Below are 27,325 nucleotides of genomic sequence, written 5' to 3' on the forward strand. Positions count from 1 at the left end.
CTGAAAAAAACAACAATGTATCCATTAGACTGAGGCAAGCTAGCCCAACCTTTGCTTCATATATATTTTTTCATGTTGCATCGGATTAAGTTACAATAGGAAATTGATAGATTGTAGACTAATAGTCATCAGTTATCTGTGATATTTTATCACTGACTCGTTTAGCTATTGCCAAATCCCTCCTCTGCCATTCTAATGTCATCTTATTTGTATTCCCAATACATTTGTCATTTTGAGCTGCCAAGGCAATGAGGCGAGTATGACAGCAACAACCAAATGAATGACATTTGACTGACAGTGCAATGTTCCAGGAAGAGGCAAAGAAGTTCTCTGAATGTTCAGCATAAGGATTCATTATTTTCAATTACTCCTGAATATCTTCAGCTGTGGATAATGGAGTATTGTAACACACATAATCAGAAATGTGAGTTAATTAAAGAACATTGTTAAGAACAACCATGACAGAATATTGAGGATATATTACATTTTGTGTGAATACTGTAGTGTGGCTATGGTCAGTCACTTCATTTTTCTCCTTACTAGCAGGATCAAACATGCTTTCAAGAGTCTTGGGATTGTTTTTGATCATTTGAATAGTGTTACAAAGTAAAGGATAGCTAAATAATATGACAAAGCTCTGTCAGTCCTCTTTATTAGCTGGAAAATATGGCAAGACTCTGAACCACCACTCTTTAGCTGTAATATTCTACCCTCTGAAGTCCATCTAAAATTAGTACTGAATGCAGCATTTGGTCTCAGCTAACAAAATCTTGCCAGCAATCCCAAAATACCCCAGTTCTTACCCATCTTGATTTGCTTCCAGTAACATTCAAAATTGATTTGATAATTGTCTTGCTTGCATGCAAATCCTTCATGGTATAGAGTCTGCTTATATAACTGAATTATTGAGCCTTTTTTCCAGCTGTCTGCCTAGCAGATTTTCTAATCAAAGCCTCCCACCATTTCAGTACCAGAGGTGGCTGGACTTTCAAGGTTTTTGCTACCTTACTTTGGATGAGCCTTCCTTATCTTATTAGAGTTGTTGAATCTGTTCTTTATTTAAAATGTCTACTGAAACACAATTCTGTAAGGTAGCCTTTCTATGTATTTTCTCCGCATGTTCTCATTATCTTATCATTAGGCTCATGTTTTTCTGCTGAAATGTATGTAAAGTCATCTTACTCTGTGGTAGATGAGAGAGCTGTTTGTAATATGAAATATGAAAATATCGTTATTTTAAAAGAACCCTGAAATGCGAAAAATTTCCTTTTTCATACCAGTAACTGCAAAAGAAACTCAAACTTAAAATTTGCTTATTGCTGCCTTTGGTTTTTGACTGGACATTCTGTGCAGTTTCATGTTTTAACAAGGGAGAGTTCATTCAATGAACTCTGCTGTATTGAGCAGCAACACCTTAAATAAGATGTAAAGGCATCTCAGTCAGCTGTCTAACTTCTTAGTCTTTGAAGCCATTACTCTGTGTCTCATTTCCTGGAGTATTGATGTCTTTAAGTGAGCTTCCCAATTGTCTGGAGGGAGTGGATGTTGTATAGATTGCTTTCAGACGGATGGGGCAGAGCTGACTGGTGTAGCCTAACAGTATGCCTGTGGTTGTTTTTTCACAGACTATTGAACTAAAACATTTTATGGAGATTAGGGTTATGGCGATACAGTTGTTCAAACTATATTGTTTCTAAAATAAAAATACCTAAATAAAAAAAATATATATATATTGATTTGAAAAAGGTACTTTCAATGTGAAGGGAGTAGTCGGTAAAGATATGGGGTAACAAGGGATACAAATGTTAGTCTTCTTCACCCAAATTAAAGTATCTTTTTGAATAAAAAGAAGAAAAACAAATGAACAAAAAAACAGGATCATTGGACAATCCAGTGGGTCACTATAAACAAAAGTTAAAAAAATGGAAACAAAGGAAAAATCAATACTGTTGCTCTGTAACATGGCCATGCGAAGAAATGAATTGGATAGAGAGCCTGGATGGATTGGTGTAAAGACTCACAGGAACTGGTTACAAATTGTGGGATGCAGAAAACTTTTTAAAAGCTGCAATGTACTTCTACCAGCTTCACCCTCCTCCTTGGGTTTTTGATATTCTCTTATTTTTTCCTATGTGTTTGACCTCTACTGGTGTTTTTTATTGAACATTATTGAAAATGGAAATTATGTGTATACTGCACGTTGAAACTAATCCAATTTAAGACTATGACTGCAACACAAAAGCATATCAAGTTTATGATAACTTGGTGCAGTTTTTTAAGTACAAAATATGAATGTTCTTTTTACTGTATGCTCCAAATGCACCACAACTACCGTGATATTGGGTTTTATACCCTCACCGGCTTATTGTTTTGTATGTCAATATCTGTTTTTTTATTCTCCTCAAATTTGACATAATCTGTCCTACTTTATTTATTAGTTTTGAGGATGCATTCCGAAGGTTAAGATTTGAGCTAAGGTATGGACTGAGATTGCAGCAAACATGCAAAACCGGCAAAGGCAAGATCTCAAGATAGCATAATGGTCTTACCCAACTGGATAAGAACTGACAGTGATTACAGAAGAGACTTGAAGAGAAGTGCTTGAACAGAGAATCTGGATGAGTGCTTCTGGAGTGTAGGCAGCTGGACTGCAGTAATTAGTCAGTGAAGCTCTCTGTGGTTAAGGGGCAGCTGACCACTGGCCTTGCTTGCTTGGAAGGCTGGCAGAGGCTCTTTCCTCTCTCAAATATGACTTTGATTAACATCAGTAATTACCTGCAGAAAATTTCATCCCCCTTTATTTTTTTCTTTCAGACAAAGAGGAATAATTGCCTGTAACCTGTATATAGCTACAACTACCGCATACTCTTTCCATTTTAAATGTAGCACCATCATGTCTCTCTATTAATCATTCCAAGAAGTTGTTTTAAATTAATATTTTATAGAATATCAAGGCAACAATAATTAAAGCAAACTATGAATGATTCTAAAACATATTCTAACCTTAGTGAAGCTCTAAAAATTGCCTGTGTGATCTCATCATGTTTGTTTGCTGTCATTTTTGTTTGAGCTAATGAGCTAACCCCTTGACACTTTGTGAATTCGCTGATGTTTACCTCCTCAGAAAGGAAAAGGACATGGGAATGAGGTGTAATATGCATATTAATGATCCTGTCATGGATACAGAAACTAATGACAGTGATGCATTTGGGACCTCCTTTGGGAACGGAGTCACCAGTAACAGCCTCCTGACCATTTTGATACCCATGCAAGTCAAAATGATCAGAGGTTCCTCACAAAGTTATTCCCTGAAAGTTTATGAGCATATGTGAGAGAATGAAGGCTGAAAAAAATTATCTTTCTTTTCTTTGAATTTGAAAGTGTTACAATAGCATAATATTTTGAGGTAAGATGCAACGGTTTTTACAGTATCGCCTCCTGTGTGAGCCAACACTGGAATCTTGAGATTGAGCTTCTGCGCTAAAGGATCAAATGGTAGTGGCATTGTTGCCTGCTTTTTGTTGTAATTTGGAATGTACTGTAGTTTGCTCATTCCTATCATTTAATGTGTTTTAATTTGTTCTGCTGTGTTTTTCCATTATGTTATTGTTTTTTTTTCAAATCATTAACATCAAAGATCAATAAATTCAATAGCTGAAATCAAACTTATTAAAAATAAAAAAATCAATAGCTTTTCTACTCATTGTTATGAGAACTGGAACAAAGCCCCATTGGCTTACTTATTACTATTGATTGTGAGGACCATAATTAACTTTTGTCCCAAAGCAAGCTTTTCACCTCATTACACTTTGCTTATGGCTCTTTGGTCAGAGCCACCCCTTGTCTCCATCATCATTAACACCTGCCCAATCATCAAATTGAGCAGCCAGATAAAGGGACAGATTATATATGCCATCATTGCTCTTCACATCACCCTGGCCAATGTTTTGTGAGCAGGTCTAATGGCTTGTGTAACCAAAGGCCAGACAAACCTGTAATGCCAAAAAGTCATCATCTTAGAGCGCTCGAACATGTCAATGTGTTGAATGTTACAGGGCTACCCTTGACATTCATTACAAAGCAGACAGTTATCATGGTCAACGAGGCTTGAACTTGAGTATGCAGTTCATTTATTAAAAAAAAACAACCTAGCTGAAGTAATACAAGACATGTTTACTCACATGAAACACATCAAGATTAATTGAGTAAAATGGCTTTAAAATTCCTCAGGCTACTTTTAGGCGGATTAACATGTGATTTGTTAAGTTATTAAATGTGTTATTTGACATATTTAAATTCTTCACACATCTTGGATTAAGTTTATATTTGTCAATTCACTCATCTGCCTGTAATCTCAAGCAGTTAATTATTGTCTGTAAGGAATGGCTGCCCAAATGGCAACTGACAAAGTGATAAATTAAGATCTTTCTCTAGTTGGACTTGGCCTCCATTAATCACTCAGCTGTAGAATAACACACACTGTAGCCTGAAAAGATTTGGTACACTGTAAAATCCAATAGCTGCCCTGACATACATTCATTAGTTAACTTTACTAGGTTATCAACAATATGCACTTACATCTGGTATTTATGAAGTAACAGCTACTTGCATGATGAAAAACGCAAAATACTCAGTGTTTAGAGTGAAGATTACCTTGTTTAGAGTTAAGCTCACTCACAATAATAAGTAACCAACACAGTCTCACTCCCACTGCGTATTCAAAGAAGAAGAAGAAGAAGAAGAAGTGTTAATGTGCTGCAGCAACATTCGGTCTCTCCCGCTCCGCAATCAACGCGGGAACACACTGGAGGCCGGGGCACTGAGAGCAACCTGCTGACTCAAGTTTTGCGCCGTCTTCTTTATTCTTTTGAAAAAAAAAGGTAATTTATCAAGCACGTTTTTCTGTTAATATGTTTTAATCACTACTACACTGTTAGCGTTCGCTAGCTAATGCTAGCGTCAGTTAGCTAGCGAACAAACCAAACAGACATAGTTAGCATGTTCAGGCCATGGCAGAGATGGGGGACTCGACTCGAGTCAGATTTTAGTCGGGAGATTGAGGACTTGTGACTTGCTTGATTAACAGTGATAAAATACTTTACTTGAATTTGACTTACTATTTATGACTTGAAACTTGACTTAGACCTGCATGAAATTACTCGACAAGTCATTACTGATATTTTTCCGTGGCCCGATAATTTCATACGTCTATTATTAATGGCCCGCCGTTAAATCGCATTCTCACCACTCAAACTACAAATCTCACAATGCAGTGACACAGCTGACACAGGTCAAGACCTGTGCTCCACCTCTAACCCCACTGCTTCCTTTGTTTATTGACACGCTAATCAGTGGTCCAGTGTTGACAACTTAGCGAATTTTTCCACAATATTTAGCAAATTTTTAAACCCTCTAGCGATTCGTTTTTTCACAAAAAGCGACTAGTTATTGGAGATTCTGACGTGACGACGTCAACGAGCAGCGGGAGACCTGGACAGAGGGGGAGGAGAAATAAAAGCGAACTGGCGACTCAAGGGACAAAATGTGTAGTCAATTGAGGGGCTGTATATTTAATGATAAATTAGAGATGACAGCTTAGTAGAGAAGCATGGACAACATTTTCAAATGTTAACAGTTTTAATTGCGATGTTACCAATGTATTTAATGGAATACTATGGAATGATAACATAAGCCAAAGACTAGACATTTTGGGGTACTTTTATTCGGTTTGGTCTGTGCTTACCACACATCTATTGTTTGGAAAAATACAGGAAGCTGTTTCACCGTGGAGCTCCAGCAGTGCTAAGAGGGCTAAAAAACCTTCACCTGACATCTTATCAATAAGGGGGTGAGTAGATGATGACCGTATTTTAATTTTTGGGGGAAATATTCCTTTAAGGATTTATAACCACAAGCAGTAGAACAGTTTTTGACAAAGTCTTGCACCTTAATTAGATTAAATTGAGAGACTTTTCATACTTAAAATCTCCTTTGAAAATATTTCTCGCAGATGCATTGGAACTGTAAGCAGTGCCTCTTTTCTGCAGACAAAAGAGGACAGTTGTTAAAACACTTTCGCCTGAAACATGGAGGTTTTTCTCGGCAACAACCAATAACATGTCTTTATATGGATTGCTTGTGCGTTTTTCAATCTTTTAATGCACTCAAAGTTAATTTATCTGTTTGGCATTCTCAATCAGACATTGGACAAGCAAGTAAACCCAGAGTTGAGTTTCATTGCCAGTTATGTGAATTTATGGAGCCCTGCACTGAAGATGAGTTTTTCAAACATTTACGCAGCCATTTAAAACTTAAACAAAGAGTTCTATGTCCATATGAAGGCTGACATTTTCAGAGCAGTGTATATGCAACATTTAATGCACATAAAAGTAGAGTACACTGTGGGAGTGCTACGTCACAGTTTAAAACTGCAATAATGTCAAACATTGAAGGCCCAGATCAGCTGACTGAAGTAGAGGAAGAAAACTCTTTACAGGATAACATTGAGGATTAGTTTGAGTCTGTAGATGACATACAGGACTTTTACCGAGTATGCCACTGACTTTTTTCCACTGCCGTTTGAGCTGAGCTAAGCCGTGATGTTAAGGGCTGAAAGTGGACTTACAGACACAAAAAAGGGTATTGATCTTGTTGTCTCACTATGAAAATGAAAGGGTTAACTCCCAAATCGTTGGGGTATTCCTTTAATGCATAAGGCTGGAGGGCAGTGTCGAGCAGGACACAGTTGCCAACAACATTTCCCTTTTGTAATGTAATGTTTTTGTTTGGTTTCATCACAGGATTGTGACGCTAATAAGACCTGGGCACAAGTATCTGTCGGGGTGCTGACTGTCCTGCGTGAAGATGTGCGACTCCTTCCAAATCAGCTCCACCTTCACCCAATGTCTACAGCCATCTTTGTTGAGGGAAGTATTGTAATGGAAGATCTCCAGAACCTACCTGGGGGACTTTGCCTTTTGTTTGGCTTCTTATACGCTTTGCATTTAGACTACCCTAAAGCCATGAAGAACACTTTCTGCTTCATTCAAAGAGTGATGCTTGGCTTGGGAGAGAACAAACTCCCACCAAAATTGCAAAGTCTTAAAAATCTGTTTTTGAGTTAAATGCAAATGTTCGAGTGGACTGAGTTGTTTTTTATTGTTCACTAAATTAACACACTCCACTCAAATTGTCAGCCCATAGGTTCATCAGCAAGTTACTAGAGGTTGTACATGTACGTGTATTCATTCACACATATGTGAGATCCATTGCAAGTTATTACCCTGTCAGGTTTTTGCGCTCATTGAATAAAGCCACTTTGCACTTTTTCTTTGTTCTATATACTTTTTATTTAGTGATTTTTGAGTAACATTATTTAGGAATACAAAAGTGCACTTGTCAGCTTGTTGCATAAAGCGTATAAACCGTTAGTTATTACAGTTTTAAGGCTATGTTTACTGTATTACTGTATATTACGATATTAAAGCTGTGTTTGTGGATGTCTTTCAAGATAGTCTTTAAAAAAAAAAGCTGATATAAATGAAAGAAAAATAAAAAACAATTGATACAATTGTGTTATTACCTTGATTCATTTTGTTGAATTGTAATTCAGATTATTTTAGGAGATTTTAACCTGTTTTCTACTCCTGTATAGATATTTGAGCCACTTAGATTGCTGAAGTAACACTTACTTGCTTTTTTCAAGGCATTCGGTTTGCATGGTTTTAGCAAGTAAGTCAGATTGCTGTTCAAGTAAATATAACTTAAAAATGCTAAGTTTGTCCAACTTAGACAAGTGTGTTATATGGACTAAACAGAGTGCATTTAACATGCACTGCCTTAGTAGATTAAAATAGTAATTCTGAGTAGTCTTAACTAAGTCGAGAGTACATCTAAAGTAAGTTATCAAGTACACTCTACTTGATTGTTTTAGTTGCTTAAACTCATGTATAAATGTACTGTACGAAAGAAGCACTAGTTAGTACAACTTAAAGTACCTAGTTCTCTTTACTTGTTTTTTTAAGTGCAATCGGTTTGCATGCTTTCTTTAAGTAATGATAACTAATTTGATTTTACAGTATAGAAAAGGTCAAGATTAAGAGATTACAATCTCTCAAAGCTAAATAAATGCAGTGTCTTGTTCAAATTGAGGGAATATATTTGTTTTGAAGTGGATTTTACAGATTAGCGGGTTATAGTTTAGATTGTAATCTTCCATTAAAGTCAGTTTCTTTCTTTTCAAAGAATGAATGTATAAAGATGGAGCTAAATAACATGTCTATTTCCAGTGAGCAGTTGCCAGTCATTGATATAAAGAGGTAGCTTGACTTTTTGTGCACTGAAGAGACAATCCACTATTGATCTTGACAGTGTCAAGTTCTTGTCAAGGGGGCCTGCATCTCTTCCTGATGCAAAGCTTTGGTTGGGCAATAATATGTCAAATCGGAGACAGAAAGAGGGGGACTGAGATCACTGTGTGTGCATGTGTGTGTAAAAGAGGAAATGCAAGACAATAGTGCTGTAACTAATATAACAAACTTTTTTTTTGCTTGTAGAAGTAGTATAACAATGGTATACTGTTGCAAAATGTTATCGACCACTCAGACATATGTGCTCAAAAGATGGGACAGTGATAGTCTGCTGTCCTGAACAGGACTGGCATTGCAGCATCAGCAGCAGAGAATTAAAAGGCATCCAGTGGCACCAGCCAGGAAAGTTGAGTGCAGCTAAAATCTTTACGAACGTCCTCTGACACAAACGCTTGTTTTGATTCTCACATACATTGAAGCTTGCAGTTGTTTAAAGAGCAACAATGTCAGTGTCTTGCAAGCTTTGGCATCACTTGTAGATTTTCTCTCAGCAAAAAGTACAGCAAAGTGTAAAAAAATAAAGTTGGGTAATAATATGTTTGGTACAACAGATTACAGGCAGTTGCATAGAGAATTTCACCCACATAGCTACAGTGCAATTTCTGTGTGAGGCCAAAATGCAGGAATAAGCTGTTTTCCGCATCTGTGTGTGCGTCATAGCAACCTTGAGTATCCTTTATTTTCTGTCTGTTTGGAATAGTAGACATCATTCAGCATGGTTACAAGCACAATTGAATTGAGCCATGGTTACAGCTCGACTACAGCTTTTACAGCTATTTAACCAGACCACTGTCCTTGAAACGGTAGAAATTCATAGAAGGGGGAGAAGAGTTATTGACCAAAGTATGTCTGATGCCACAACCGTGTGGACTGTACAAGAAACTGTTCAAGTCATTCTGCCACTTTTACGTTTTTCTGTGGGAGTACATGTAAGTATACACGGAAATACTGTACAGAAGTGGTCTTTAGGTTACTTGAATGGTAAGTTTTGTCTCTTTTCTTTTTTCAGATGACAACTATTTCTTAGAGTAGTCTGATCGTCTGAATGAACTGCTTTTCGGTTACAATTAATTCAACATTTATTATTTTGACACAAGATTAACATGTTCTGTGAATGTGATCCTTGGTCTTCCCCATAGCTGGGGAAATCAAGACATGATGCTAAAGGATAGCATAGCATTATCTCTCAAATATAGCCCATGTCATTAAAATGCTGAAAAATTAAGGGTCTATTCTGCCTTTGCTTCTGACTCTTTGGGAGTTTTAACCAGTGTAGCTGATCAGATTCGTGATCAGAGGTGTGGTCTTTTTCTGCGGGATCCTGCTGTGATTACACAAATTGCTTTTTATTTTTCATGGAAAGTATTTATATATGTATGTGTGTGTAAAGATAGGGGGGCATAGCCACATGTTAAGATTTCCATAAGTAGCCCCAGAGGCAATATATATTTATAAAATGTTTTTATATATAAGTATAATTTCAAGTAAAATCTAATATGAGGTATGTCTTCAAAAGTTGTCAATGAATAAATAACATTCACTCTCCAGCGTTAGCTGCCCTGAGTCTCTTGTGCATTTTTATATTGCTTGAACCTGTGTATATCAGAAAATGGTATTGGCAAGAAGCCTGTGATGCTGCGTAATCTGGTGCTTTGTAAATATGAAATGTCAGCTACAATATCTGTTCATGTCAAACTGCTAGTTGCAAGTAGCATATGCTGACGTTGTGCATGTTCTCAAAATGGCATTGGAATTGCTAATGAGTCAACACCAGTGGTAGAAAATGAGAACTAATTTAGCATATCGCAATTTGCCAATAACATCAACAAGAACACTGAAAGAAAAGTAAATAAATTCAGTTGATGTAAATTAACCCAAGTGGGGAAAAAGTTAATTTAGGCATTACAAAAAAAATCAGAAGACTTATGATAGCTGTTCAGTCCAAAATTATTACTCATGGTTCTGTATTGGACGGAAACATTATCAACACACTCACAGCTTCTGGAGGGCACCATCAGTGTTAATAGGATAGTAGCATTTCCTGTGACCAGGGGGAATAAAGTTGGTTCAATGCCAAAAACCACTGGGAAGGCAAATGTTCTGTCAAGGGTCCATTTAATCAAAAGAAGCACTTAAAAAAAGATTCCCTTCTCCTTTGAATAATGCTTCATAACTTTGCATTTTTCTCTCTCATGAAAAGCCTTAGAACTTTACAGCATTTATTTGACCTATACTGTGACCCTGCACTTTTTGCGTTTTTTTTTGTAATGAATGACTTTTCTGTTGATGCTCCTGATGACTTTTTGTGCACATGGCTGTGAAAGTGATGGAGAGGGCACAGCTATAGGATTAGAACACCAGTAGATAGGAGTGTATAAAATATAAGACTATAAGAAAACCATGTCTGAGGAAAAATTGCGCTGTACTGTTTTTATTTATTTAACAACATGATCCTCTGAACGGATGATCAGAAACTAAATGAACCCATCCCTGTTTTGCTTGCCTGTTTGTTAATGTGACAGCAGCATTTCACCCTTATAGGTATATGTTACTATGTCTGACTTTGTTGGATGGCATTGCAGAATGTTGGGAAAAGGTACCAGACATCGAGGTGTTAATCTGCTGTCAGATTAATGGAAAGCAAGGCATATCCCAGGCAGGCTGTACTCTAGCATCACTCTGAGTTTTGCAAACAACTCATTATGCACAGTTAGCTTTATTTCAGCTGAGCTTTCGCTTTCCTGCAAGATAGACAACAGTGCCGTTGAAGATGGTTTGGTGTAATTTATGCAAAAAAAAAGGGGACAAAACACAATTTATACAAATACTCCTTAGCATGATAGTGACAAGTAAATCCTAAATGTTATTCTGTCAGGACTACAACAGAGTGAGCTGGTGATGAAGGTACAGTTGTCTTTTTCAGACCAGATGAAGAGCTTGCAATATTGTCGACATGGTAATGAAACAACAATGCACAATAATCATTGTAAAACCACAGTATAATTACGGGCTGCATGGTGATGAGGTGATTAGCAAAATTGCATCACAGCGAGAGGGTTCCAAGTCGATTCCGGCTTGGGCCTTTCTGTGTGGAGTTTGCATGCACTCCCCGTGTATGTGTGGGTTCTCTCCGGGTACTCCGACTTCCTCCCATAGTCCAAAAATATACCCATGTTAGGTTAATTAGTGTCTTTAAATTGATTTTCTTATAGTCTTATTGGAGTGACTGTCAGCATGCATGGATGTTTTTCTTGTTTGTATCTGTGATGACTGGCGACCTGTCCAGGATGTACATTTCTCAATGCAATATTCACAAATATGTAATTTGTGAATGCATGAAATAAATAACACTGAATGGAATATTTCAAAATATTATACATTGTAAATGTGCCATTTTGACACCACATATAACCTACATTTTTATGTCAGTTTTAAAATAATTTATCTTTACAGTTACTCTAATACAAGAAAAAAATTTGCTCAGACAATTTGACTATTTCAGATAATCTGTATTAACCGTAACCATAATCATATACATTCAGTTAATCAATATTCACAAATCATCTAACTTTATCTAATTTATTCTCCAACAACATTTTAGTGTTTGTTGTGGTAAAACTGCAATGATGCCAGTCTTCTTAGAGCTACTTTATTCTCAAGAATCAAATCAAGTTTTTAGGTCTGGTTTCATTTCTTTTTATAGTTTTAATTCAAAACAAAAGGCATTTTCTGACACTGTTATATAAGAGAAACCAAAAAATTCTACATTTCCCTCTTGGAAGCACTTGAGAAAAGTGTAACATAATTGTAACTTCTTTAACTTTAGAACTTTCTAACCCAACATGGTTCGACAATAGATGACGGTTGTGGGATATTAAAAGAATTACAAAAAATCTCTAACTCAGGAAGCAGTTCACCTGGTTTACAGTGATAAACTAATTGATTTCCATGTAGGTTAAGGGAAATTGAAATAAAGAGTGACTTTGATGCATTTTACAAACATGGACCAATGGATTCATTTAGTATTTTGTTGACCTACTGATGCACAACCTTGAATTACTCTGGCAGCTGTCATTAATGGCACAAAGCATACTGTGCTGGGAGTATAGCCCAAGAAATACCTGTTTTGATAGAAGACAGAAGGAAATCAATTAAAAAGGATGCAGATAAAGTGTGACATTTCTGCTAACACCAAACTGATCTTTATCTTTGAGATGAATGTTTGAGCTGGGATGATTTGATTGGGCTGTCCTCTTAGATAGCAGAGGCTGAAGAAAGGCAAGGTTGTACTGCACAATACAAAAACATATGAAATGTGTTAATGACACAAAGGGTTCAAATATTTCAGAGGTGCAGATATGCTGTATGTTCATAACGGAAAGTATAATGTACAAATTCTTGGATAATGACTTTAATTCCTCAAACATAGGTTATATATTGTGCCTATGTTTCATCACTTCACTCAAATGGTTCCTCACAATTGTTGAGGCAAAACTACAATAATTAATTCATAAGCCTGACTCATTTTCTTTCCACCAGATGAAAGCTACATTCAGAAAATTGAATAAAATAACATAATGTTGGTTTCCCGAGGATCAGTGCAGCAGAAATGGTTGGGTTTTGTATGAAACTAATGATAATAATACATGTATAATTACTTTGTAGTTACACAGATTGTGTAAGCCTACATTTACAAATGAATTCAGATTAATGGTATTTTCTACTTCTCAAATAGACTTATTTGAGAAATAGCATTATTGCAATTGTCCATAAACCAGTATACAATCAGCTTCATCTTCACCCTTGAAGTTAAATTTGCAAAACAGAAAGTTAATTTAAAACAAAAAAAAAAAGCAGCAGGTTAAAAAAAAAATAGTTTTAAGTTTTGGTGGACAAACATTAACATTCCCCACATTGTCATTGTAACCTTTTTCTCAGTGCAAAGGTGGGGGCGATGATGTGCTGGATAAAACTAAGGTATGATTTTGTGTGAGATGATAAGAATTTCTCCCTGGATGCAGACTGTTTCCAAATAGGCATTATTTCACTAACTTTAAAACCACAAGGTGTATATTTCATATAGTGTCTGTGATATCACAATTGCAAATTCACAGTGTGTAATGTCCCATGAAGGAGCTAACAAGAAATTAGGCCTTTAAGTGCCGAACAAACATTTTTCTCCTCTTATTTTCTAGCAGAAACTCTATACTGATTACTCTGCATTAGTAGTCTGTAACCCACTGATGCAAACTGGAACCAAAGTCTATTGTTGTGCCTAGACTCTTTGAATGTTGATATACTTTGGCTTGGCTGGGGAATATAAATCATCTATATGCCATCGAGTGTAATCTTGAAACGCAAATGGACTTGTGCGAGAGCGGTAAAGCACGTGGTGAACCAGGGCTGTGATCCACGGGAGTATTGCATGAAATGTGCAGGGTGCTGATCAGCTGATGTAGTAGTCAAAGACATGAAGGCACCAATAATAAATGGCTTAAAGCATAGATCAGGTGGCCCAGTGTCACCACAATTAAGGCCACAATAAAAAAAAAGAAAATAAAAAAGAATGCACAGTGTTCTCCAGCATAACCTAAAATATATCCTACATTTTAAGCTATTCAGGTAACATTTCTAAACGATGCAGAGCATAGGGTATCAGAAATTTTAACATCATTGAGGTGTGGATGACCCAACCACTAAGTATGACACATTTTCTAAAAAAGTGAGATGGGCTGATCAAAAAGGGAAAATGGAATAAAAATAAAGATAACAAACTCAGTCACCACCACTGAATTCAGTATCTTGTAATGCAGATTATCATCTCAGATATAGATTTATTTTTTTCATTTTCAAAAAAAAAAGTAAGGCAACATTTTTCCAGCAGTCCAAAACTATTTAATGTTTTTAGCATATTTGAATAAATTATGAAACATTTGTAAAAGTAATATACAAAATACAAGTACTGCAAGTTGGCATGTCAATCAATTGAAGAGCCTGAGTAGCATAAAAACCCTTTAAAGAGAAAAATCTTTACAGCTGCTCTGTTGCAGAGAATGTTAGTCCCAGTCCCAGTTCTTTGACTGGTGCTATCCCTCTGTTTTTCATTTTTGCAGATTGGGTATGTGCTCCTATTCTTTAAGAAATGTATCAAGGAGCAGTGATCATCTCGCCATCTAAAACGCTCCCAACACCCCATTTGAAGGTCTAAATGAAAACAACTCCTAGATCCACAAATGAAAGGAATCATGTTACTCTTGCAAAACCAAAGGGTATGAGCAAGAGGAAATGACTAGAAAATACACAATTACACACAATATGTAATTATGTTGGGCACTTCAAGGTCAAATAACTGTGTAGAGGTTTTTAAAACGTATAATACACTCTAACCATGTTATCGGGAGTATAAGGCTAAACAGTGGTTTAATCACTCAGGAATCGAGGGAAGAATTGTCCACAAAAAACAAATGGAGGCGTCCGTTTTGCTCAAGGACATGCGTTCGCCAGTTTGCATACAGATTCAGAGAGAGTTAGTCACACTAAGACAGAGAGGGTGCTGCAACCTCGAGCTGTGACATTTACAGTTTATCAGTGTCTAAGTCACTGAGTGATTTAACCTTTACAATGACGAGGTTTGAGTCCAAGGATCGAAGCTCTTCATGCAACATCTATAGCCACATAAACAACACGGATAAAGCTTTACTGTGCGCTGTGGAGTAAGAGCTGATTTCCATTTGACAAACTCAGAGAGTGTAGTCCTTTTGAGCATTATTAATGGTCTTCCGACCTACACCTTGTATATGCATGTACTTATTGATAGGCAGACAGAACCAGCTGCCTAACACAAGATGACATTCTAGCAAATTGCTCAATTTTACTATACACTTGGATTATGGGCCTTCTTCAATGGACGTATTTGTGTTCTAACTATATTTTTTTTCCGTCATGCGTTTTTAATTGTAGTTATGTGGTTGCACTACTGGAACTGTGAAGCAGATGTGGAATAATAAGCAGAATTATGGGAGATAAAACTGTATTGTGACATAGGACACTATCATACAGCAATGAGGCGTTACATTTGACATTTATTCTTACACATTTTTCATTTCCGTCTCTGCAACCATTCGTTGAAACAAAAAAAAAGTCAGAATTGATAAACAATAAAGAGTAAAACAAAAGTAATCTTCTGATAGCCCTCCAGTGCAGTTGATTGGACAGAAAGTTGTTTACTTGTCTTTGAGGCCTGTTTACTTCAAAAGGAATCAGCACTCTCTGTAAGCTGGACTGTATCTTTCAAAATTCTGCAGTTAAGCAACCTTATGTGCAATGGTTTGTGAAAACTGAGACATCCAGCACAATGCAGTACGCAGTGCTACATTTCCATAAGTCTTTTTCTCTCAATCTCCATCCATGAAATCCTTTCTGATCATGTGCAATCCACCCACCCCCACCCCAACTAAGTACCTGGCTGCTAACCATTTTCTGCACACAAATGTCCACTTGGCATAAAAAAAATGCAGTAGACCTGATTCTGCTTAACATTTCCAAGCCAGACAAATTGGGGTAAGATACCAGCTGTTTAGCATGGGAAGGCTAATCAGTTGAATAGAATATCGAGGGTTTTACAATCAAAGAAGAGTTGTTGTTCCAACCAAAATATAGTGCAGAGAACAGTGCATCTGCTGTCGGTTTCATTATCTGAGCTGTTTCCACTTGTTCATTCTGGAACCTTGTCTTAAGCTTGTTATTTGCTGTTCACCACGGGCCTGTTGTGAAGGAAGTGTCCAATTAACTGTGGATTTGATGGCATGTGCTATCTCATCAGGGCTTCCTGAGTCGCACATCATCCATTTGCTTGTGTGGCAGGTTGTGAGGCCTTTAGGCCAGCAGTTTTGAATCTCTTCTTGTGGCAAAATGTTCTTCAAAAAAGAAACTAAGAACAAAGACAGACGAAGTTTTCTGAAAGACTGAAAGTCCGTGTTGCACAGAGGTTTTGTGTTTTAGGAGTATGAATATTACAAAGTCATAATGAAACATGATGCGGATATTATAGTGTAATTCCATACTTTCCATTATGTAACCAAACTAACGTTATTTATAAAGCTCTTTAAAACAACCACAGCTGAAACAAAGTGCGGCACAAAACTGAATATTAAAAACTATAAGAAAACATAAAGCAGATATAAACATCAGACATATTGATAAACATGTCATGTTACTTGAACATTAGCCTTGCCTATTCTTGTTTAATGTCTTCTTCTGTTATTAATTAAGTAATTATTTATTAGACAATGGCAACACAACTGACACCAATCCATTGTAGAATTATTTGGCTTTATTAAAAGCAATCAGAGATGACACAAGCGATAAACAACTTTATTTTCAATCAGCTGCATCCATCCATAGACACTATAAGGATTCTAATCTCATTATTTAGAATGTCACAAGGTTTGCAATAAATAATTCCTTTGTTATCAATGCTTTTCCTCCATTTAATTATAGCCTAATGCCTGTCTGACCAAGACACTGACTTAAATCATCAACCAGAGATTAAAACACAAGAAAATAGAAAATTAGATTATCTACCTTTCGCTCTTCATTGAAGTTATGCCTCGTAACAATGCTGTGTTTATGAGACAAATTCTACAAAAGAGTGGCTGTTCTGAGGTTTGATAAAGTGTTTACTCAGAAGCCATAATATAGGTATCCTGTGTATATTATATTCACAAATAGTGAAGTTTGACTTCACTATTTGAAATTGTTGCCTTACTAATGGGAGAGCACCAAAACCCTTTTAAAACTGTGTCTTCCGTTTAAAATCCAAAGCTTTATTGGTTTTCTTGACAACAGAGTGGATGTGAGAGTGTTGCATTTTCTTCAATTAGCAGAACTCATTTACTCCAACTTTGTGTTTTACGAGGCATGTGAGGCATGTGAGGGTGGGGGCATTCCAGCTTTAGTCTTATATCTGCAAATTGTTCAAAACTGACCTCATAAAACAAGGTCCCAAGGTTGAGACACAGTAGGAGTCTGACTCAGCCGCTGTGTGCTACAAGCAATGAAGCAATAAACCTTTGTTTGGGAAAGTACTCGCACAGCATTACTTTGTGGTGGCCACCGAGCACTCAGCATGGGGGCAAAAGCACAAGTATTTTCATGCTCCAGCCTTTTTTAATACTTTCCAAAGGGTCTTTGACATGTTTACGGTATAATATTGTGCAGCCTTAAAAACAAATACATTGTTATAGTTTCTTTAACTTCTGAATGTAAATTTCTTAAATTTTTTGTTTGGCAGTGTACCCTTTACACTTAATTACTTAATTTTACCATCTACTACAATACTGACACTCGCAGTTGATTCACTCTGTTTGGTTGAATCTCAGTGTGTAGTATGTTGATATCTCTGTCATCTTCTGCATCAATAGCATGGCCATCCTGTCTTCTTATTTGCAACATATTCTAATGTAGTACAAAAACTATATAGTATAGGGAGATGCCTCCCCTGGTTCCTCCTGCTTAAAAACAGCTTGAGTAACATGATAAAGAACACAAGATGTTGACTCACCTTTGAAACTTCTTTAATTAAGCATCTCTTTGACACTCCTAATAGATTAATAGTTGTTTTGGTTGCATTTGGAAGGATTGCCATGGTGTGGTCTTCATCCTAAACAGCAGGCTTTGCCTTTGAGAAAATGACACCACAACACAGCGTTAACAGCAGTTGCACATAAAGTACACTTTGTATACAAAAACATTTGGCAAATGTACATGATTTGGTTTTTGTGTCTTGCACATGCATATATGCACATAATCATAAAGCTGCTTGCTTATTATTCCATGAAGCACTGCTTATTTTCAAACATACTTCAAGATTTGGGCATTTCAGGTGACAAAAATGGGGAGGTGCACAACTTAAACAACACCAAAGCACCTGTTTGTGCAAAATTGTGATATCAATTTGGGTGCCTGTCACTGTTTGTATGTTTGAGAAAGGCAAGCATAAATGTAGCTTTATAACAGAGAGATTAAGCCTTCAACATTTTGCAAAAGGGCTGCATATACTGTGGAAATAAAATATCAACACAGTGAGTGAGCAATAGCCAACAAAAATAACCAGAAAAGAAAATAGGCTTCAAATGTGGTACCATTGCAAGACAGGTCTTGCTTCTATAGTCACTGAGTTTACATCACTAAGCAGTTTATTCCTTGTGCTAAAGTGTGACAAGGAAATTGTTGTTCAATCCATACTGCAGAAAAACACTTGCGTATGAATTTGGGACAAGACAGGAAATCTTCATCATTATTGCTCCTTATTGTCTGTGCTCTTTAATTGAACTTTGGATCAATGCAACTGGGTCTATAAGCTTCCTTTGGCATGTTTCTGTCATCGGCTGAAAAAACATGCCCTTCCTGTCTTCCCACATTATGATGCTGCTGCCTGGGGCCGACTAACACTGTTGCAAAGGATGGCTGGAGCGTTGTCTTGAGCTATATCGGGTCAGCTATGTTCAGACCTTGAAACCTGCCAAACTGAAAAGTGAAATAACTCATGTTAGAGGATGTAGTCAAGTGATAAATCCAAAAGGAAAACAGTGATGTAGTGCATTGGCTTCAGGAAACAAGGTGATGATTGAAAAGGTTTTATTGCACAGAAGGAACTTATGGACTACTGGGTTACTCCGGAAGAAAGAGAGACGGAAGGCAAATAAAGAGGAAACGGAGAACAATGCAAAATCAAGCTAAATTAAATCAGCTACTTTAAGACTTGAGAAAATAACTGTTTAACTTTATTTAAAAAGAGCAGGATACTCGTTTATTTTCTGGTATTTATGTAACAAGGACAAAAAGGCATTGAATAAGCACTGAAATGAGTTGAGCCTTGGTGACAGCGTGGCCTTTTGTTCCTGGCGAGGACAGTTGCGAGATTGAATTGATCTGACTTTAAAGCCTAACCATTTATCTTGGTCAGTCATATCTGATCTGTGGCTGTCAAGTGCAGACAGGCTCCTTAGAGAAATAAACAGTGTGGAGAGCCACTGAAGGGTCCACTTTACTGCTCAAGCACGGAGGCGCTAGTCAAATGTCACTGTTTCTCTACAAGGAGACTAATTTTTGAGTGATGAAATGAGTAGAGCTGAAAAGGATTCATTCATAATTCATAATCTGCTGAATTTTTCATCTTCATTCCTATAAAGAAAACTAATGCAAACTACTGTTTCAATAGTATTTCAGTTTTTAGCATTGTTATAAGGTCATTATGTTTAAGGCAGTTCTCATTGTGAAATTTTGTTAATTTTACTGTGTGCATGTAACTGCATCTTCACCATTAATAGAGAGTGGCTACAACCAGTGCAGCGTCTGTATCAAGCTGGGAACATGTACAACAGGCATTAGGCCAATATAAGGTGAGTAGTGCATGTTATTCTGAACAGGAAGCTAGCAAGTTGCCAGCACTAGGGAAAAAAGTAATATTATTTAGTAAGGAAATCAGCTAGCAGAGTTGTCTGGAGTAAACCTTAAACATAAATGAAAGCCATGTGATTAAATAACAGCCTATAATAACCGTAAGGATGGTATTGTCCTTGCTTTTGATAGAATCCCTTTCAAATCCATGCATGTGATGTACTTACATAGAACCCAAGTCTTTAAATAAAGCTCTTTTCACATCTGTTTCCCTATTTCCTGTGAAGAGAATATAGTTTTAAAGAATATCCTTTCAACAATGTACTAAAGAAATTTGCAATTTACAGTCGGTTTAAGTTGAAACAAATTCTGCACTGAGTAAAGTAAACAAGTAAATGCTCTTTAACTTTCCTCTGGCTGTGACAGGATGCTGTTCGTTCAGAATCCACATTTTCCATGGAGATTTTCATATTAGTTCACAACTCTCCAAGGACTCCCCTGAAAATAAATTAACACAGAAATTAAAAAAAAAACATCTTAAGATTCCACCGGCGCAGTTGCAGCTCAGTACTGTCATTCCAATTTGGAAAGCAGTGAGCTGATCCTTTTGACCGTGTCTTCTGCTACCTGGGCCATTTCTGAGCCACAGATGATAATCCTCAAGGGGCTCTCATTAAGTCTTTGCTCCAATTAAGCCACACTCATTTTGCCGCAGCACAATTACTCTGTACCACAGTTCACAAATCCTCCAACAGTGGATTAGCCTGTTCACTGGGTGGGATGAAAATAGCAGCACTGGTAAATCAGTAGAAGAGATGAGCGCCCACGAAGGTGACGGCAGCCACTGCTTGCATGTCTGTTGGTGTGCGTCAAACTGTTTGAGTCCATGCAAACTATATTAGATATGAAAGTATCCAATTTTTTTCTTAGCTTCAAGAGAAAGTGCATGACCTGTTTAAGTATCTGTATCATGGTTTTGCAAGTAAAGTCACTGAGCAAGCCAACACTACTGAACTTTGATAATGTGTATTAATTTCCAGCTGGAATTGGGACTTGGGAGACTTTAAATTGGTGGTTGATGGTTATGATCCAGTTTCACTGAATGAGTTTGGTCATTTTAATCACATCTCTGGCTTGGTATTCTTATAATTACTTTACATTTCACTAAAAAAAGATGGGGAAAAACTAAACAGCTTTTCACAAACATAGGGTCTTTGAAGTGATTCCTTGACCAAGGCAAAAAAAAGAACGATCACAAACAAAATAATATTCTCCTATTATAGTTTTGTATTTATTATTGATCCTCATCAGACTTAACTCTATGTGTGGAAGTGCTTTTTATTGATCTGTGACATTAAAACAGTTGCCATAGTTTTGGGTTTTCATTCTTTTTTTTTAGCTATGTCTCTACACATTGGTTAGTTTTACTGCCTATTTAATTTGGAAGTTTTTCTCTTGTGCATTCCATTTTTTCTTACATTGCTTGTTTTGTTATACACCTATGTCCTGTTCGTTGATTTGTGCTCATCTGCTTTCACTTAGTCATTTCCATCCCTCTCTATTTACACCTCTTTGTCCCTTGTATTCTTGTATCTGTCATTTTTGCACCCTCACAGTCAAGTGTTTGAGTATCTATTTCTTCTTCTTTTGCATGTTGATGACCCTGACCTGATTGTGGTTCTTGCCTTCTCTTGACATTTCTTTTTGCCTGATTGTTTGCATGAGTTTTTTTTTTTTTTTTACTTTAGGTTTTTGCCTGCTATTCATCTGTTATCTATGCCCTGACTATCTATCTGTACTTACCACTGTCTGGTAATAGACCTAAAACACTTCTCTGTCACTTCACTTCTCTGTCTGATCCTCTGTCCCACACTGTCACAGCAATTGGCCTACTTAGTGCTATGATGTGCATTATGATAAACAGGTAATACATTTTTCAAGTCACTCAAACTCTAACAATTAGAATAGTGGATTTTGTTGATAAACTCTCCATATATACATTGGTGTCATGGATGGAGCAGGCAAGTATTCTGTACTGAAAAACAGGTAAACAACTTTTTGTTTCTTCATGTGACGTGGTGATCTTGTGATTGATTACTATTTTTTTTTCCTTGCCTCGTAGTCAATTGAACACCACTCACGACCACAGGCGACATTGGTTTCTACAGATTAACCAGACAGTAGGCCTTCAGAAAATAGCCTTTGCTTCTTTCTGCTTTTCTGTAAGATGGAGTGGAGAGACCCATACATCAAAATTTTCTAAATATCTTAAAGCACTTCATGTGCCTTTTGTGTGCGAATCAGTAAGGCACACACACTGGCTGAGGCTGAGCCACAAAACTGAATGGCCTGTCTTGTCACTTGTCCTCTCCAACTGAAATGATGGTGTAATGAGCCATTCTATGGCAGCTGTTTTGGCAGAAAAATGATCAAGTTGACCAGGCAAGGAGAAATATATTGTGCATATGTCGACTAGCTCTTTTCTTGGCCGCTGCCCAGTTGTGGTATAGCTAATGTTCTTCCTTGGACTGACATTTCTTCAAAGATGTTTATCCTGGATCGCTGGGCATTTGAGGTAGCTGAGTCAGTTTAAGTCGTGAGCTCATTCTCCATGTCTGCTCTGATTTGTGTGTCTTTTGTTTTCTTTCAGAAACTGAAGTAAGTGACCTGTGAATAGACTCACACGGGGGATTTTCTAAAGGACCTCCTTTCTTCTAAAACACTGTGGACAACTGACTTTGGGAAGCACAGTAGGTATTTCACTATATATTCATATCCTCTCATAACTTTGCATAGAGTTTGTTTCACAATGTGAGTAGCAAAGAAATCAAAGTATGTCCAACAATATTTAGGTAAAAAACTTAGAGGATACTGAAAAAAAAATAAGCTAAGACATTGTAACAAAAACAAATCTGCATATATATTCCATAGGTGAAGTAATTGCAAGCAATGTGTATTGACAATGGATATTTAGCCATTAAGTCTGACACCGTGCCATCTGGTCCACTGTTCAGGACAGTGAACGTCCAATTATTCCTGGTGCATAAATTACTAATAACATGCTTGTTATTGCCAGCCAGAACTTAAATAGGACTTTGATCACTTATCACACCACATGTACATTTTTAGATCGTCAATGCAAGCATTGTGGAGTCAAATATGTCAGATTGTTCTCAATAATCTTCCTCTGCACTATTGTGTCCTCATTTAACAAAAGACCCACAGGCAGTGAGGGGGGGAAAAAGTGGTGTTGCTCAGTGGGATTTATGTATTTGCCTTGATTTTTCCAGACCTCCATTTAAAGCAGCCATTGCAACCTCACTGTACAAACAAATGTTGTCACTATTGTAGAATGGCAAATCACATGAAGCTTGCGTTGTGAATGCAAAACACAAACATCTGCTGCTTCATCTGTTGCAGCAGTCTGACATGACAAATACTGTCACGTAAAAATGTAGGCACTCCCAACTGAAACTGGTGAATGTTTGAATATAATTTGTTCCTCTTTTAAGCAGAATCTTCACAGAAATTTGGAAGGATTTGTTATTAATGATGCAAGGAAACTATGAGTTATATACTTCAATGGAAATGCCTCCGAATCAATATTCATTATTTTAACTGTTTTGCTCAGTGTTTGACATTAGCTGCTTGAAATATTCAGTTTCACTTCAGTAAAATGTATTTAACTGTAGGATTTGAGGGACTTTTCTTGCAGTTAGTGGTCATTTTTAATCACCCCAACATTTCATAAGAATTTAGATATGGGCTTCAACTTTTCATATCTTTACTATTCCTTGTTTGAGTCGTCCTTTGATGTATTTTGAAGCATGCTGAGGATCAGTATGGGAAAGATAGTCATACACTGTTTAAGCTTTTTCCCAAACAATCGATGGTACTCCAAGCCTAGATTGAAAATAAAAACGCTTTGAATCCGGACTACTTTAACAGGAAGAGTTTAAACAATTTCTGACTTATTTGTCAACCTAAATTCTACTTTTGGTCATGTTTACTTTATTTCAAGAATAACAGAACATTCTCACAAAGTGAAAAGATAGTTTTAATTAGGGTTCAGCCTCTTGCTTGCTTATCTTAACACACCCAATTGTTGGACTAAAAGATGCGTCAATCTCATCATACATGTGGCCTGTACAACAATAAAAAAATGTTTTTCTTCTCCAAATATGAGGCACAGCACAAACATTTCATGTCAAAATTGTGCATTATCACAAACTGAGGTGTAAGCCAAACTTATCATATGGAGCTCTCATCAGTTGTGTCACCTAAAGTTAAAAACAGTTGTCTGAGTTACTACTAATAAACAGGTGCAACCAATACTTACATTTGAGAAATCCTTGAAATGAGAAGTTAGAATCTGAGCCTGACGAGATACTGTTCATGTACATGGAATTCACACATAGTCCAAATTAAACCAATGAATATATGTTTATATACATATATAAATATGCAGGAGAAGTGACTGTGCTGAATGACATGTGGAAAGAAAATGTCTCTCTGTACTCCCTTGCTGCCTTGAGGCATAACACAATTAGACTTTAGATTGTTTTTCCTCTCCCTCTGCCCATCTGATTTCTGCTCCTGCCAGACTATTCTCTTTCATCTGCTTTATTCCTCTGTATTGTCATAATGTTGCAGACCCTGAGTGCTCTCACAGATCACTGGCACAGCTTATCAGTGAAGTGGTGCTGCTTCAAATTGGGCCCTTTAATTTGGTCTCTCTACATTCATTCTCAGCATTACACTTTCAGTGGAAAAGGCTGCAGTGGTGTAAGGGAAAGATAAACATACTCTAGGTAGAACAATTTAGAGTGGGACATGGAAATTTCATACAGGATTTTGGAATGAAGAGAGAAAGAAAAGTGTGCTTACTGTTCTGAAAGTTGAAGTAACTCTCTTAGAAACAGCAGTCTGGACCTATGTTCACCAGTGTTGTTCAAACACACTGAAAGGCACGACTGAAGAGCAGGTTAACGTCTCATAAGTTGTTTAAACTTACAATAGCACTGCTTTAATACAGTTTTAAAAAATAGACAATTAAAAAGTGCAGTGAATTCCTCATGTGAATAACCTCCTTATTGTTACGTATTGAAGTTGTGAGATTGTTTTAATTAGAATAAATGCTTATGACCCACAAGTTACTTTTGTTAAGGAAATAATTAGCATTTGGTTTATTATATTATAAAATTGTTCTCCAATTAAATTTACTACCTTATTTGTCTCCCAAATTAAACAACTGTGTACAATAGATGCACAGTGGTGGATGAGCATACAGTATGTAAGGGACTGCAGGTGAAATTAGATTCAGTATCTTTAGTGAGGTAAGTAAGGTGACTACATTTCTGCATGTAAATGGTTTTTATTGAGATGAGCAAGGTATGAAGGATAGAAACGTTCACCTCCCAGGTTAACCAAATCAAATGATTATTCTATACATTGTATTCTATAAATACTGCCACACTAAAATACATTCTGATCCATGTCTGGTCCAAAATTCACACATTTTCAATGTTAGCATTCAAGTAAAATGCCAGATAGTGTGGTTACAGCATTTCTGATTTGTTGCTGTTTTAACATACCCAGTGCCCCTAAATCTATGTTTCAAATGTTCTTATTTATTTTTACTCCTTTATGCATCACTCTTGGGTGAAAGAATAGTAAAAAAAATATGTATGTATCTGTTTCTTTACTGGACTGAACATTTAAACACGATTAAGCCATTAAGGCCACATCTGCCATCCTGATTGATTCTTAATTTGCAGAGAACTCCACTGTATGCCACTACAGTGGATGTGACATTTTAATTAAGCATAGGCTGTAAAAATGATTACCATGAGGTTACAGAGGGCTTTTGTTTATATCACTGAAGAGAATAGTAACCATACAGGCCACCACTTCCAAATGTGCACACCCAAGAAATCACACTGTCCTCCCCTCTAATCATTACAGCAGTCACAGAGAATGGTAGCAGAAAAGTAAATGCGTTTTTCATTCACATCAGGCTGAATATCGTGCTCTCATAGCAGCAAATCAGTATTATTATCATTAATGTCACGACTAGGCTCAGCTTATTCATCAGTACATGTGACTGTATTTTGAAGATTTATACATTTTTTTCAGTCCCTCTTCTGATTTTCTTTATTGGAATTGCCTTTTGCATAATCACCAGCACTGGAAGTAGATTAATTTGACACACAGAATTCCAACTAGGAGGACTGAACCACAAGCAGAAGCCATGAATCATGATCGTTTATGTTAAACAATATGATTTCTGGTTTGAATGGGTAATTTCTTTGTTATTTCACATGCAAAGCATAACTGATGGGAGTGGGACTTAATCTTGGATGAATCTGACATCTGTATGGGGAAAGATTAGCTTGTTGAATTTCCTAGAACCATCAAGGACAGCTGGATATTAATGATTTTGTTTCATGGCTCCAAGCATATAGTAGACCAGATTTTCAGCATTATAATTGATTATAATGAATAAGGTATGCCTACAATTGTTCTTGTCATAACTGGCATTACCCACTTGTACGTAAAAATAAGGACACCTTGTTTATCTTTTAAAAAGTCAGCTTTAATTTCTAAGAGTATTTGTAATTCATAGTTTGAGTTTGCAAAGTGATTTTTGCTCCCCCTTCAGCATCCTGTGTCTGCAGTGAAACTGTTCAACGAGACAACAAGGAAGTGGGACTGTGCTGAACTGTATATACTATAAATTTGTGACTGAAGGAATTTTAAGCCGAGCGTTGCTGCAAGACATTTCAATGTATATCCGCTTCTCCTTTCGTGTAATGTTTGCAGTCAGGGGGTGAATCTATATAAGCTATCCTCGCTTCAAAGGGTCAATAGTCAGAAGTGCAGGGTAGGAAGTGGAGTTACAACTTTATATCAAACAAAAGTAGTGTTTTTCTAATTATATTACTGATTGTGGGGTTTGTAAAGCAAATTGTATGTGCCGCTGAAGAGCCACTTTGGGTAACAGTTTACTGTGCACAGCTTTTATGCTATGCACCGCCATAGTATATGACATGACAATGTAATGATACATTATTAAAATATCACTGTAATGGTACAAATTTGACATTCAAAGGAATCTCATGAATTGGTTTGATTAAAAATAAAATCTGTGTGCTGAATTGATGAAAATATTAGACACAATTCAGCCAGTAAAACCTCTGAGCATTGCTAGCGTGTAATTATGATCGACTGGGGATTTTTGGATATTTCAAAGCTTTCTGCGCACATTCACGTCAAAGTGCTTTAACTGGAATAGTGAGTGGGATGTGGCAGACAAACAAAAGAGGACTATCTCTATGCTATGATTTGTCAGTGGAGTTGCCTGTTCTGACTCATATTGCAGAGAAGCATGAAGAACTGTGGACAGCTCCACTTTGGGACTGGATAGTGTATGGGACTGGATAGTGTAGTGGTAAGATTGCCAACTTCCTTGTGGAAGACCTGGGTTCAAATCCTCTGCATGAAAGGCACTACCTCCAGTAGGGGTCCTTAGGCAAGACCCCTTTACCCTATCTGCC

General features: G+C 36.8%; 1 protein-coding gene across 1 annotated transcript in view; it reads left to right on the top strand.

Annotated features, from left to right (window-relative positions):
- lingo2 (leucine rich repeat and Ig domain containing 2) overlaps positions 1-27,325 on the top strand; it is a 194,824-nt gene that overhangs the window by 38,744 nt on the left and 128,755 nt on the right. Inside the window, exon 3 of the mRNA XM_072395261.1 lies at positions 22,420-22,519. The gene's annotated coding sequence lies outside the window, so the exon portion shown is untranslated. The remainder of the gene's footprint in view (positions 1-22,419; positions 22,520-27,325) is intronic.

The sequence above is a fragment of the Leuresthes tenuis genome, unplaced genomic scaffold (genome assembly GCF_036924035.1).
Source record: "Leuresthes tenuis unplaced genomic scaffold, fLeuTen1.0.hap1 SCAF_11, whole genome shotgun sequence".
In the NCBI taxonomy this organism is placed as follows: Eukaryota; Metazoa; Chordata; class Actinopteri; order Atheriniformes; family Atherinopsidae; genus Leuresthes; species Leuresthes tenuis.